The sequence below is a fragment of the Rana temporaria genome, chromosome 1 (genome assembly GCF_905171775.1).
Source record: "Rana temporaria chromosome 1, aRanTem1.1, whole genome shotgun sequence".
In the NCBI taxonomy this organism is placed as follows: Eukaryota; Metazoa; Chordata; class Amphibia; order Anura; family Ranidae; genus Rana; species Rana temporaria.
In genome coordinates this window covers 67,920,114-67,934,505 of record NC_053489.1, presented here as the reverse complement: position 1 = coordinate 67,934,505, position 14,392 = coordinate 67,920,114, and positions in this window count along the sequence as shown.

Below are 14,392 nucleotides of genomic sequence, written 5' to 3'. Positions count from 1 at the left end.
GATTACATAGACTGGTACGCCCCCCTGGCCTAAAATCATAAAACATCTATAAACTAGTAGTTGTCATAAGGTCATACAGTAGGCACAACACGTGCACAGTGAAGAGAGGTTGAAAGTAAGATTACTGTAAATCTAAGAAGGGTGTAAGATGTCCACAAGGGGAAGGGGAGCGAAAGGGGGGGCAATTCCAAAGGTTCCCCGGTTAAGTCAAAGCCCAGGCCCGATGTGTAAGTTTGTGACACATGGGATAAACGGAGATAACCAGCCCGTTGAAAAACTATCAACGGGTAGAGGAAGCCAGGTAGAAAAAGATAAGAAAAGAGACAAGAAAAAAGGGGCTACCAACACACTGGCAGACTTAGAAATACTCTCAGAAACACTATTAGAGACTAGAGCTGACCATGACGGAGAGAGTGAAATAGAACAGGGAAATAAGGAAGAATCCCAGGACATGGCACTCCTACCAACAAAAATGGAAATAGAAGGAATGTTTGCTGCCCTAGAAAGATCGATCAAATCGCAAATGGAAAGAATGGAGAGAAATATGGGGCATATATTGGAAAGAGTGGAAGAAGTAGAGAAAAAAGTCGACTCTAATGTAACCTCAGTTAAAAAGCTAGAAGAGGAAATAAAAGCATTAAAAATGAATCAACGAGAACAGGCGTATAAACTAGAAGATCAGGAGAATAGAGATAGAAGGAAGAATATCAGAATACGCGGAGTGCCAGACACCTCACAAACTGAGGACTTGTCAGAAATAATAAGGAAAATCTGTAATCCAATATTAGAAAGAGAAATAACTGCCCCCTTAAGAATAGAACGAGCGCACAGGATAAGACGAGCTAGAGAGAGACCACAGGACTATCCAAGAGACATTATTGTACGATTTGAAAGTTGGGAAGAGAAAAACCAACTCTGGAGAAACCTGAGAGGGAAGTCGCCATTAGAATATGAACAACACAATATCCAAATTTACCAAGACCTGTCCCAAGAGACGTTAAAAAGAAGAAGAAGTTTAAAACCATTGCTGGGGATTCTACAGGAGCAAGATATACAGTATAACTGGGGGTTCCCAGCATGTTTGATAGGGAGGAAAAATGGGACTTCGGCAAGACTGAGGTTTATCGAGGAAATACCAGAATTTTGCAATAGATTAGGCATCCCAACACCCAAAAATTATTAACGATCCAGCCCGCCGAAGAGGGGGGGTGGGGGGGGACGGGGGGGGGGAGGGGAGGGGCTAAGATAGTAAGCAACTAGCGGGGGAGAGGGGAGAGGGGGGACCCGGAGAGCACTCCTTCATCTGTCCTCCAGAACTGAGGGACAGGAGACTGGGCTAAAATAGAATTCCACCTTAGCCAAAGGAGCAAAAGAGCGCTATAGCGCCAAAAAAAAAAAAAAAGCTCCAAAGAACCAAAGGGTCAAGGGTTGACCAAGGGAGGGGAGGGGAGGGGGGGGAGAAAACCCCACATGAAGACCAAAGGGGCAGGGTATGACTGGAGGGGGGGAATAGGAGGAGTTTGGGTGGGAAGGGAGAGGGGAGGATTGGGAAGGGGGGGGAAAGGGATCCAGATCTGTGTGTCATGCAGCAGGAAAGAACATATATACCCGAGAAAGATAGAAAAAGGAAAAAAAAAAAAAAAAAAAATATGACAAACATAAATTTTTTAACATATAATGTAAGAGGTCTTAGTTGCCCGGAAAAAAGGCATATGGTACTAAGAGAAGTTGAAAGGTATTCCGCTGAAATAGTTTTTCTGCAAGAGACACACATAACGTTGGATTCTAATGTTAGATTGTATTCCCGGGCAGTTCCCATTTGGTATTATGGGGACTCCCCAAAGAAAAGAGCTAAGGGGGTCGCCATAGGAATAGGGAAGAATATCTCATTTACAGTAGAAGATAGGAAGGTAGACCCGGACGGTCGTTATCTGTTTCTAAAAGGGGTACTCCAAGGAAAAAAATACACGTTAGCAAATATATACTGCCCTAATAGCCAACCATATAAATATCTGAGGGGGATCTTGAACGCTTTAATGGACTTTAAATCAGGACATGTAATACTAGCAGGAGACTTCAACCTCTCAATGGACTATCAACTGGATAGTACATCCGGGGCTCAGAGGCGAAATATTAAACAGCTTAGAATATTAAGAAAAAAAATGCATAGCTACTGTTTAATAGATCCTTGGAGGATTACATATCCAAATAAAAGGGACTATACCTACTATTCTTCCGTGCACGGAACATACTCAAGACTGGACTATATAATGGTAGACCACGAGTTACTGGACGAAGTAGTTAAAACGTCAATAGGGGTAACTACAATCTCAGACCATGCTCCTGTAATTGTGGAAATTAGATTCAAAGAAATAGAGCAAAGAAAAGGATCATGGAACCTAAATGAAGAACTTATAGAGGATATAGAAGTAAACAACACAGTGAGAACAGATTTGGATCAATATTTCACCCTCAATAATACACCTGAAGTAAAGGCAGCTACCGTATGGGAGGCTCATAAGGCATACATCAGAGGGAAACTAATCTCAATAGGAGCAGGGAAAAAAAAGATAAGAAAATTAAACATGAAAAAATTAACAACTGAGCTATTTGAACTGGAGCAAATGCACAAGGAGCGAGGAGAAAAAGAAATATACCAAGCAATTGTTGTAAAGAGGACCCAGCTTAGAGATCTGATGAAGGTTGAAACAAGAGACATATTCAAAAATGTTAGAAAGGAGAGATATAAATGGGGGAATAAACCAGGGAAACTATTAGCAAGAATATCTAGAGAAAAAAAAAAAAAAAACTACATAGAAAAAATAAAAAACCAAGACGGCCTTATGAAATATAAGACGTCTGAAATCGCGGAATCCTTCCGGACTTTTTATAGCTCATTATATTCAATAAGAACTAAGGAAACCCAAGAACAAGAAAGGGCGAGAAAAAGGAAAATCAGGGAATACTTAGAAGAAGTGAAACTACCTCAAATATCCCAAAACGACATTGAATCCTTAGAGGCCCCAATAACTCAAGATGAGGTACACAGAGCCATCCGGGAAACACCGTGTGGTAAGAGTCCAGGCCCCGATGGCTTGCCGATAAAATATTACAAAACATTTAAAGAACTTTTGATCCCAGAGATGTGCAACTATTTTAACAAAATAGGAGAGGAAGAGGAAATAAGAAAAGAATCTCTACTGGCAAATATTTCTATTATCCCTAAAATGGGAAAAGATGGAACGTTGTGTTCCAGCTACCGGCCAATAGCACTGTTAAATGCAGACCTGAAAGTGTACGCGAAAATATTAGCAACTAGGATAAAAAGTTTAATGCCGCAATTAATAAACCCAGATCAGGCGGGCTTTGTAGCGGGCAGAGAAGGAAGAGATAATAGCATAAGGACCCTGTTACTGTTACAACAAGATCAAAAAAAGAAACCCCCAGTCGTACTCATGTCTTTAGATGCCGAAAAAGCATTTGACAGAGTCGACTGGGGGTTTATGATGGAAACTTTACAAAGTATAGGCCTGGGACCAAGGTTTATGAAATGGGTAAAGAACTTGTATAGCCACCCGACGGCAAGGGTGAAGGTCAATGGGAGTATGTCGTCCGTGTTCAACATGAAAAACGGAACCAGACAAGGTTGCCCGCTCTCGCCTCTCCTATATGTAATAGCCCTGGAACCGTTGTTAGCAAAAATCCGGGAAAACCCGGGGATAGGAGGGGTGAGAGTGGGAGATGAAGAACACAAGGTGGCGGCGTACGCAGATGACATACTCCTATATCTGACCAAACCTAGAGTCTCTCTCCCTAATGTCATAAAGGAGATAAAAAGATACGGTGAACTCTCAAACTTCAAAATAAACCCGATAAAAACAGTAATTTTGAATTTAGGGATAGAAAAAAAAGAAGCAGAAGAACTCCAGAAAGAGTTCCCATTTACATGGGAAAAAGAAGCTATAACGTACTTGGGTATAAAAATTACATCTACAGTTGAAAAACTCTACTCGGCCAATTTTGTCCCCTTAATCAACGACATTAACCTAGACCTGAAAAACCTAGCAAAAAAACATATTTCCTGGATAGGTAAGATTAACGCGTTTAAAATGATGATATTACCAAAGATAACATATAAACTTCAAATGCTCCCAATAAAAATACCGCAAAGCTTCTTTAAAGTAATTAAAACAGTAATTTTGAAATATATATGGGCAGGTAAAAAGGCTAGATTAAGTTATTCATTGCTGAGCATGAAAAAAAAAGGAGGGGGGTTGGGGCTCCCCGATATAAAAAGATATTATTTTGCTGTAAATTTAGCAAGGTTGGTAGAATGGACAAACGCATACACAAAAAAAAAATGGGTACGAATGGAAGAAATATTAAGTAGGACACAATTAAATAGAAATATATGGATACCACCGAAAATGAGGGAACTGAGCACGAACACACATAATATAACAAGGAACGTATTTAGAATTTGGGACACAATATTTAGACGGGAAAAATGGGAGTATAACTCTCCATTAACCCCATTAGCAGGCACAAATTTTTTTCCACCAGGAAATGGAACACGTTTTGGAAAGCACCTAGGGGAGAAAAAATTAAAAGATATTGTTACACGGGGAAAAATTAAACTAAGACAAGAGATAAAAATAGGGGAAAGGGAACAAAGTATGAGTGAATGGGAGTATTTGCAGTTAAAACACTTTGTGAGTACACTACCACAACCAATTAGGGAAGAGAAGACACTATACCCAATAGAAAAAATAAGCAGCATGGATAAGCCCCTGACACATGGAATATCAAAGGCATATGGGATATTAACAGAACTTGAGACTCAAGAAACACTGCCCTTTTTAGAAAAATGGGAAAGCGACATCGGTAAAAAAATTGATAAAACACAAATGATAGGTGCAGTATATAATCATGCCGCGGACATTACCACCATAGAAGCAAACTATAAATGTATGGTGCGATGGCACCTGACCCCATCAAGAATGAGTAAGATTCACCCAAGAAATTCAGACCTATGCTGGAGAAACTGTAAACAAAAGGGAACAACTCTACACATATGGTGGGACTGCCCGAGAGTGCAGGAATATTGGAAAGAAATCTTGAAATATATTGCAGAAATAACAGGGGAGACGATTCTATGTAGCCCGCTGCCTTGTTTATTTCACGGAACTGAAAAAACCAAAAAACAATATGGAACAACTCTGGTCCCAGTGTTATTAAATGCAGCCAAGGCTCTGATCCCAAAAAATTGGCTACATCCAAAGAGGCCATCAATTAAAGAGTGGATAGAAAGGGTGGAATATATAGAAGAGATGGAGTATCTTGCCAGTAGAGAGACAGGAGAAGAGGACAAATACAGGGCGGTTTGGGAAAAATGGAAAGTGTTTAAATCCTCAGAAAAGTTCGCTCAGGGAATGATAGAAGCAGATAGCTGAGAAATCATAAAGAAGATCGCATGACACACAGATCCGGGGGGGGGAGGAGGGGGGGAAAAAGGGAAAAAAAAAAAAAAAAAAATAAAAAAAAAAAAAAGGGGATGGGGACTAATTGTGTTATACTAGCAAGGAATGAAGTTAGACTTGTTAAGCGGGAAAAGATTAATCAATAGTTTAAAAATGTCAAATCCGTAATGGTTTATAAAAAAAAAAAAAAAAAAGGAACTTAAACAAGAAAAAAGGGAAAAAAAAAACCCACGAATGATGCGAAGCCGCAAGAGAGATGCTAAGGGCGGGCGAACCGTGAGCTAGTCTCTCGGCTATATGTGAGCAGAGTCTGACGTGAACAAAAAAAAAAAAAAAAAAAAAAAAAAAAAAAATACAATCATCCATTACTTATCTTGGTTATGCCCCCTTTTTTGGCATACCGACCAACTGACCAGGGCACACCTCAGGTCTGTGTTATGTTGTGAGTCTTGTGGCATCTTTATGTGGTTCCATGTCTGTCGCGGTTGAAAGGCTTTGACCATATATATATATATATATATATATATATATATATAGTTGTATAGTGAGGCGTCTTCTTTAAAGTCGAATTTATGGGCAAAAATAAAATTATATATACAAAGTAGTATGTCACTAGAATTAACGCAGTAGTTTTTGTTTTACCGAGCTTTCTCTATAAAACTGTTTTATTACCTGTTGATCCTTCCAGTAGATTTGTTATTTTTTTTTACTTCCTGTAAGAGGGTGACATACAATTCATTCTGTAGTGAAATCACATGGTAGAATTGTCATCCTGTGGGGTGAGTAGTCCTTTATTAACATGTCGTTTTAATTGGCTTCAAGAAAATTACAAATTAAAGATTAACAGTTACATCAACAGGTCTTTCGTTTGAAAAAAGTTTTAAGCCATATGAATAAAAGCATCATCATAATCATTCCTGGCAGTGTTATATGGTTTATCCCGATGCTTGAAACTGTCTTCTTTGTAGAACAGCTTGACCTGCATAATAATGTGGATAAAAAGTATAAGTGAAAGGACTTGTGAATAAAAAAAAATGCTTTAATACTGAGTCCTGTCATTACAGATAAAAATGTTTATTTAATGGCAAGAACAAATAATGCTATATGTTACAACTAACCAGTCCTTAGATGAAGCAGCTGCATTCATTTTTTTCACACTTTACCTTAGTTAGTAGAATACAATATTTTCCACTATTGTGTACTGTTAAACCCTAAGATCATGTAAAGAGGAAATATAGTACACATTTAAAAGAGTTCTGGAACTAGAAGTAGGCAATATGGTTTCTTCTTTACATCTCTATCCCCTAAAAATGTATTTATTTTTTATTATACATACTTAAAGTCCTAGACATTGGATTTCTTTATTCTGTCATTCATTTGGAGGAGATTGGAAGATGCCCAAAGATCAAACATTCTTGTTTTTATCCAGGTTCCCAAAAAAGCTTGTGGTAAGAGCCTAATAATAAACATCTGGCAAGGTGTTCTCGTCTCGTCCACTTTTCTCAGGATATCTTTTATAGCATTTCTCCTTTTTGTTGGAGACATTATGTCCATGAAGGTCCTTATTACCATATTTGGGGGACTTGTAAATGTGTAAACCTTTTTGGCAGAATATTGCTGCCCATTTTTCTAAAATTCCTTCTGATCCATATTCTTTGTTTGCTATTATATTTCACAGCATATTATCCAAAGGTGATAAACATGTAGTCCATTTTTCCTTTTATCATTTCAATCTAAACTCTGGGCACAAGCATTTTCATAAAAGCTAATGGAATTCTCACAATATTCCTCTTTATTTGTTGTTTTTTCATAGTTTTATTGAGCTCTGTTTTCTGTTAACGCAACTGGTCACTCCAGCCGGCTGCATGTGCATTTTGGTGACTGGTCTCCTCAATGCCCAATTGTGGTTCTCAATATCTCTACCAATGCCCATAGAGTAGACCACAGACAAAGAAGCAGATGTTTTTTGAGTGGCCCTGTCACTATGAGAGCCTATACCAGGGGTCTCCAAACTTTCTAAACAAAGGGCCAGTTTACGGTCCTTCAGACTTTAGGGGGGGGACCAGACTAGGGTCATTGGGAGTAGAAAATGTCCAGTGGGAGTAAATAATACCACATCTTTGGTGTCAGTGGGAGGACTAGTGCCCCATCGTTGGTGTCAATGGAAATAATTTATGGTGTCAGTTGGAGGAGTAGTGCCCCATTGTTGTCAGCAACAAGAATTATGCCCCATTGGAGTTGGATGGAATAGTTTTTCAATGGCCGCATTAAGGCATGCAAAGGGCTGCATTCGGCCCCAGGGCCGCAGTTTGGAGACCCCTGGCCTATACAATTGTAATGCTACTCCTGCAGGAGCAGCTGAGTAGATGGGACTTTGTTCTTAGCCTCAAACTTCCCAAGGGCCTTAGCCGCTCTGACACACCAGGTTGAGTGCAAAAGCAGAGAAACACATTAAGGCTAGGTTCACACTCATGCGAATTCTATTGCAAATTTGAGCCGTTGCGATTTCTCAAATTCGCAAGTCATTTAAATTACATAGTTTTACATTAGTGCCGTTCACATCAATGCGTTGTGAATATAAGCTGCGGGAAAAAAGGGTCCTGTGCGAGTTTGATCCGTGTGCGATGCAAATTCAGATCTATAGACTGGCATTCCCTGAAATCACGGCCGCAAATCACGGCAAAATCGTGGCAAAAACACAGCCGCAAAATCAAGATTTTACCGCAATTTTAAATTTGCCTAAAGCATGGCAAATAATTTTATTACCCACCAATGGTGCTATACCAAAAGCAGAAACCAAACCAGTTAATAAAGGTAATCTTAAAAGTAATCTTAATGTATTATATTACCTGATGATAACCAAGCAAATGGCAGTAAGTTAACAATTATTATATTACAGTTCAGCATAAAGGATGGCTATCTACCAGGGATAGATATTAAGTTTCACAGAGAAAAAAAATTAAAAGTCAGCAGCTACAAATACTGCAGCTGCTGACTTTTAACATTTGGAAACGTACCTGTCCTAGGCGCCCGCGATGTCGGCACCCGAAGCCGATCTGTCCCTCGGCTCTCAGGTGGAGGGACCACCATCTTCAGTAAGGGAATCAGGAGTGAAGCCTTGCGGCTTTACTTTCTGGTTCTCTACTGTGCATGCGCAAGTCACGCAGCACGATCCCACTGGTTACTTCTGTCTTCTGGGACCTATGTGTCTCCCAGAAGAAAGCAGGGGGGGGCGTACATGGTGTAAATTGCCGCGGATACTGCAGCGATCTATGCCCGGAAGTGGGAGAAAATACCTGGATTACGCAGGTATCTTCCCCCCCCCTCCCCCTGAAAGGTGCCAAATGTGACACCGGTGGGATAATCCAAAAACCAGGAGTTCCAGTTTTGGGTGGAATTACGCTTTAAAGTGGTAATATTCAGTAATGTAAAGAGCAGTAGTGGTATGCTAAGAGCATGATGCAATGGCAACCTATTCACTCATCGGAAAAGGTTTTTGCTGTGGTTTATGGCACTTTGCACGCTATTTTCGCTGTTTGCATTGCCTTATTAAATAAGGCCTCATTATGCATCGGAGACACATTGATGTTTTACACCATGATGCACAATGAGGCAGTAACAAAACAACACTAAGCCCCCCCAATCACAGCTGGTTATTAATTGATAGCTTCCTGTTCGAAAATTTCCCACATAACTCCTTGAAGGAAATTGCTTTCCTGTGTCTGCAGATACATAGCATGCTATTATGTGTTGGATAAAGTCACCTTGGTTTTGAACAGTAGAAGAGAAGTTCAAAAGCAATCCGCAGTAATATATGACATCCGTCTTAACTCGGCCCTGTCACTCAAGCTCTTTAGTCATTTTGTCCTATATTCTATTATCCTTTCTGCTTGTAGACTTTTGAAATTTGACTCCTATTGACTCCTATTTATGTGTCTGCAATCTTTTGTCTGTGGTACTATTACGTTCACAATTAAACCATTGAAGAGGATTAGTTTTATCCCTGAATTGTAGGCTTATAATGTGCCTACATAGGCACTATGAATATCTGAGGATTTTATTAGGTAGAATGTTACTGATAAGGTTAAATGCTAACTATAGTGTTGTATTCAATTATAGTATATTGCCCTAAGTAATGGATTTGTACAACATAAAATCACAATCCATAGAATTTTGCTTTTTTTCCCTACTGAAAACAGAGGCCTTTTGTTGTTTAATACCTCAGATTTTCTAGCCTCTGTTTAAGCCATGTATGTTTAAGGAGTGTTATCAGTTAAGGCAGATCTAGACCCAAACTGGATGACTTATTTGGCTAAAGTATTGGGTATATTATCCCCTTCACACCAACGGTACGCAAATTTGCGTTCATGGCTTGAAGGGGTTATACTGTGGTGATGCCGTTTTTTAGAGGGGGCGGTTGGCTCTTTAGTGATAACAACCAATGCGTCCCATCTCCTCCCCCCCCCAACCCTCCTGCCACCTTCCGCTGTCCTTCCCAGGCCTCCCATCCCACGGGCAGATGACCTGCGCCACCAGCCAGCACGTCCGTCGGCTAGGCTGAGACCCATACAAAGCCGTATTCGTGTAAAATCGCAAAGTCACAACGTCACTTCCGGTTTCCTCGGCTGTCAATGGTGGCAATTTAAAAAAATTACAGTATTTAGAATCGCCGTTTTTGGTACAAAGGAGTGATTTGGGGTCTTTTAGACCCCTGATCCCTTCATAAAGGGTACCTGTCACCACCTATTACTTCACAAGACATGTTTACTAGACATGTGCACAACAAAATGTTTTATTTTTTTTGTTTCGTTTTGTCTCGTTCCGTAGATTCGTAAAGATTCGTAATTTCGTAAGATGCAAGTTTTCCTATTCGGACCCGTTCGTAATTTCGTAAGACGCAAGTTTTCCTATTCGGACCCTTTCTTATTTTCGTAACAGTTTTATTTTCGTTGATACTGAATGATTCGGAATTCTGTCTAATTTATTTTCGTTGATTCGAAATTCGTAATTTTGTTAGATAATAGTTTTTGTTTAATGGATTTGTAATTTTGTACTTTCGTAAATACATCGTGGGGTGGTCATTCTCAATCTCGTATTTTAGTTTAATTTTCAACACACGGCTAATCCATATTAAGATAGACTTTCTCTTAAGCCCCGTCGGACTTTTTACTAACAAACTTCAAAATGAGCCAGTTTTCCAAAAAATCCGACCGTGTGTACGCTCCATCGGACAAACTTTTTCGGTTTTCATCGGACAAAAGTTCGCTCTGCAAACGGACAAACTTTTCGGCAACAAAAGTCCTACCGTGTGTATGCTTTGGGTGTGCCCGGCCAACCCCCTTCGGACAAAAATCGACGGAAAAGTTTGTTTGAAGTCCGATCGTGTGTACGGGGCTTTACACTGTCCAATGTGACTCAGCACAAAAGATATAAGCTGATTGGCTAAGATTTTAAGTACAATACATCACTCACTAACTACACTGCCCAGTTCCCATTCGAAAGAACGATTCGAGTACACACATTTACGAACAGACAAAGAAACGGATTTACAAAACACAAAAATGAAATTACGAACATACGAATGAAAATACGAATATACGAAATTACGAACAGACAAAGAATTTAAAATACGGAATGAAAATCGTTCGTTATAGATGACATTTTCGTTCTTTTGCTGTTTCAGTGTTTTCGAAATTTAGTAAGTTTGTCCAATCGTACGTTCGTATTTTCGCGTGTTCGTTATTTTGCTTATTCGTAATTCCGTAATTTTCATATTTTAGTACTTTCAGCTATTCGGATGTTCGAATTGATTCGAATGTACGAATACTAACAAATTTGTACGAAAATCCATTTGTTACAAATGGAATCGCACATGTTTAATGTTTACATTCCTTCTGACAGCAATAAAAGTGATCAGATTTTTATCTATTTTTAAAGGGACAATGTAAAAAATAAATAAATAGATGAATAAGAAAAAAATAAAATAATTTAAAGCGCCCCGTGTGCTCGCGCAGCAAAGAAAACGTAAGGCATGCCCGCAAATGTAAACAGTGTTCAAATCACACATGCGATATTTAGAGTGAGAGCAATAATTCTAGCACCAGACCTCCTCTGTAACTCTAACCTGGTAACCATAAAAAAATTAAAGTGTCACCTACGGAGATTTTTAGGTACCATAGTTTGTCGCCATTCCATAAGTGTGTGCAATTTCAAAGCATGACATGTTACGTATCTATTTACTCAGCGTACATCATCTTTCACATTATACCAAAAAAATTGGGCTAACTGTACTGTTTTGTTTTTTCCTTAAAGCGGAGCTCCACCCTAAAGTGGAACTCACGCTGATCGGAACCCTCCCCCCCTCCGGAGTCACATTTGACACCTTTCAGGGAGGTGCAGATACCTGTCTAAAGACAGGTATTTGCACCCATTTCCGGCCACACAGTTTCGGGTAAACTGCGGGCAGAACGTCACCTCCCGTCCTCCCCCCGTTGTGCTCTGGGAACACTCGGCTCCCAGAGCACAGCGGGAGCCAATCAGCAGCGCAACTCGCGCATGCGTCGTAGGGAACCGGGTAGTGAAGCCGGAGCGCTTCACTTCCTGGTTCCCTCACTGAGGATGGGGGGGGGGGGAGCAGCAGAGTGACGAGCGATCGCTCGTCCTCTGCTGCGGACGGAGCTGGACTCCAGGACAGGTAAGTGTCCTAATATTAAAAGTCAGCAGTTGCAGTATTTGTAGCTGCTGGCTTTTAATATTTTTTTTTCATGGCACATCCGCTTTAATTCATGAAAGTGTATTTTTTCCCAAAAAAATGCGTTTGAAAGACCTCTGCGCAAATATTGTGTGACATAAAATATTGCAACAATCACCATTTTATTCTCTAGGACCTCTGCTAAACAAATATATATATAAATAATGTTTAGGGGTTCTAAGTTATTTTCTAGAAAAAAAATATATGTAGGTAGATTCACAAAGAGTTAGGCCGGCTTATCAGTAGATAAGCCGACCTAACTCCGAATCTATGCCGCCGTATGTTTAAGCGTATGCTCAAACAGAGATACGCTTAAACAAAGCCGTTCTATCTTAGCTCCTATGAGGTGAAATAACAATGTTAAAGTATGGCCGCCGTTCCCGCCGCGAGGTTCGAATTTTTTACGTCGTTTGCGTAAGTCGTCCGCGAATCGGGAGTTACGTCTATTACGTCCAGGTCGAAATCAATAGGCCCGTACGGCGTACTTAGCCGCATTGCGCACTGGGAAATGCAGGCGCCCGGCGCATGCGCAGTGGTAAAAAACGTCCAAAAACTTGAGGTCAAGCCTCATTTCCATACAACACGCCCCCCTCCAACCAATTTGAATTAGGTGCCCTTACGCCCGCTTGTTTGAGGCTACGCCGCCGTAGATTAGCAGGTAAGTAGATTGAAAATCACTACTAGCCTAGCTAATTTACGGCGGTGTAGCCTAAACAGGCTAGGCTACGCCGCCCTAAAGATATTCCAATCTACCTGAATCTACCTAATGGATTTTAACTTGTAAGCAACAAATGTCAGAAATAGGCTAAGGCGTAATAGGGATAAACAACAGCTACACAGCGCAGCCTGTCTGGCAGGATAAACTATTGAATTTCCTCTACCACAGTTAAAAGAGTTTTATAATCACAGGAGACACTTTTTGACGATCCAATATAAGCTTACTTGAGGTGTTTGAGGTGTTTATGCTGTCCGTGAGGTGCTAAATCTTGGATACAGTAAGCCAGTACATCGGAATAGGTGTCAACTTTACCTCCCAACTTTTAGAAACAAGGGAAAACTTTTATGTAGGCAAAGGACACAACCCTTCCACACCCCCAGATTCAATAAAAATAAAGATTTAATGCAATAAAGGCGATTTGCTATAAGGCCTCTTTTACACTGAGGCGCTTGAAAAACTGCCAGTAAAACCTTGTACAGCTTTTCAGGTGCTTTTGAAGAGCTTTCAATTAATTTCAATGGAGAGGGGTGTTTTTTCACCACCATGTCAGCGCACTGCCCCAGTGTGAAAGCATCCATTGATTTTAATGGAAGTACATTCTCGTAAGCTTTTAATGCGCTTTTTTTAGCGTAAAAGCACCTGAAAAGCACCTCAGTGTGAAAGTGGTCTCACAGGTACATTTTTCTTTTATATTTGACGCTCAAAATAACAACTGAAATAGTATAGAGGTTGTACAAAATGGTGAAATACAATTTTTGACAGATAATCTGTAAGGTGAACTTACACTGGACAACCTCCCAATTACCCCAGTCCAGCTGTACGACACCAAGATGCCCCTTCGCCACATCTCCAAAGAGCAAAGGGAGCCCTCCCCCATCTGAATGCTCATCGCTATGCTTTCCCTGGCATAAGGACCGGGTGAGAGGGTTCATAACCCATTTAAAACTCCCCTTGTTGTAAGTGTGTTTGCTGTTCAAGTTACACCATGTTTATGGATACTGTACAGTACAGGCCTCTACAATCGGCACAGATTCCATTACCTATCTATTGCCACAGTCTGCCATGCTTATACAATCAGCACATGTGCTCAATTATTACTATAGTCTACCATTCTTTACCGCTTCTACCAATACTGCCTGCAGGTTATCTGACTGACTTAACCCAGCTATCCCCTCCTAGGCAGAACTTTGTGTTCACTTTTGCTCAAGTTTAAGCGACCTAGTAAAGAATTAGCCGCTCAAATTCAACTTCTCCATCGGAAGAGACATACATCTTACAATCCCCCACCCCTCTTTTTTTAAAGTGACTATTACCAGCAATTTAACCACCAAAGTGACTCTTGCCTACATATCAACATTATTAAAGTGACATTTCCTACCAATTCTGCATATTAGGGAGAACTCTGCAAATTACCTTACCACTAAAAGGGATTAATCTGTTTCC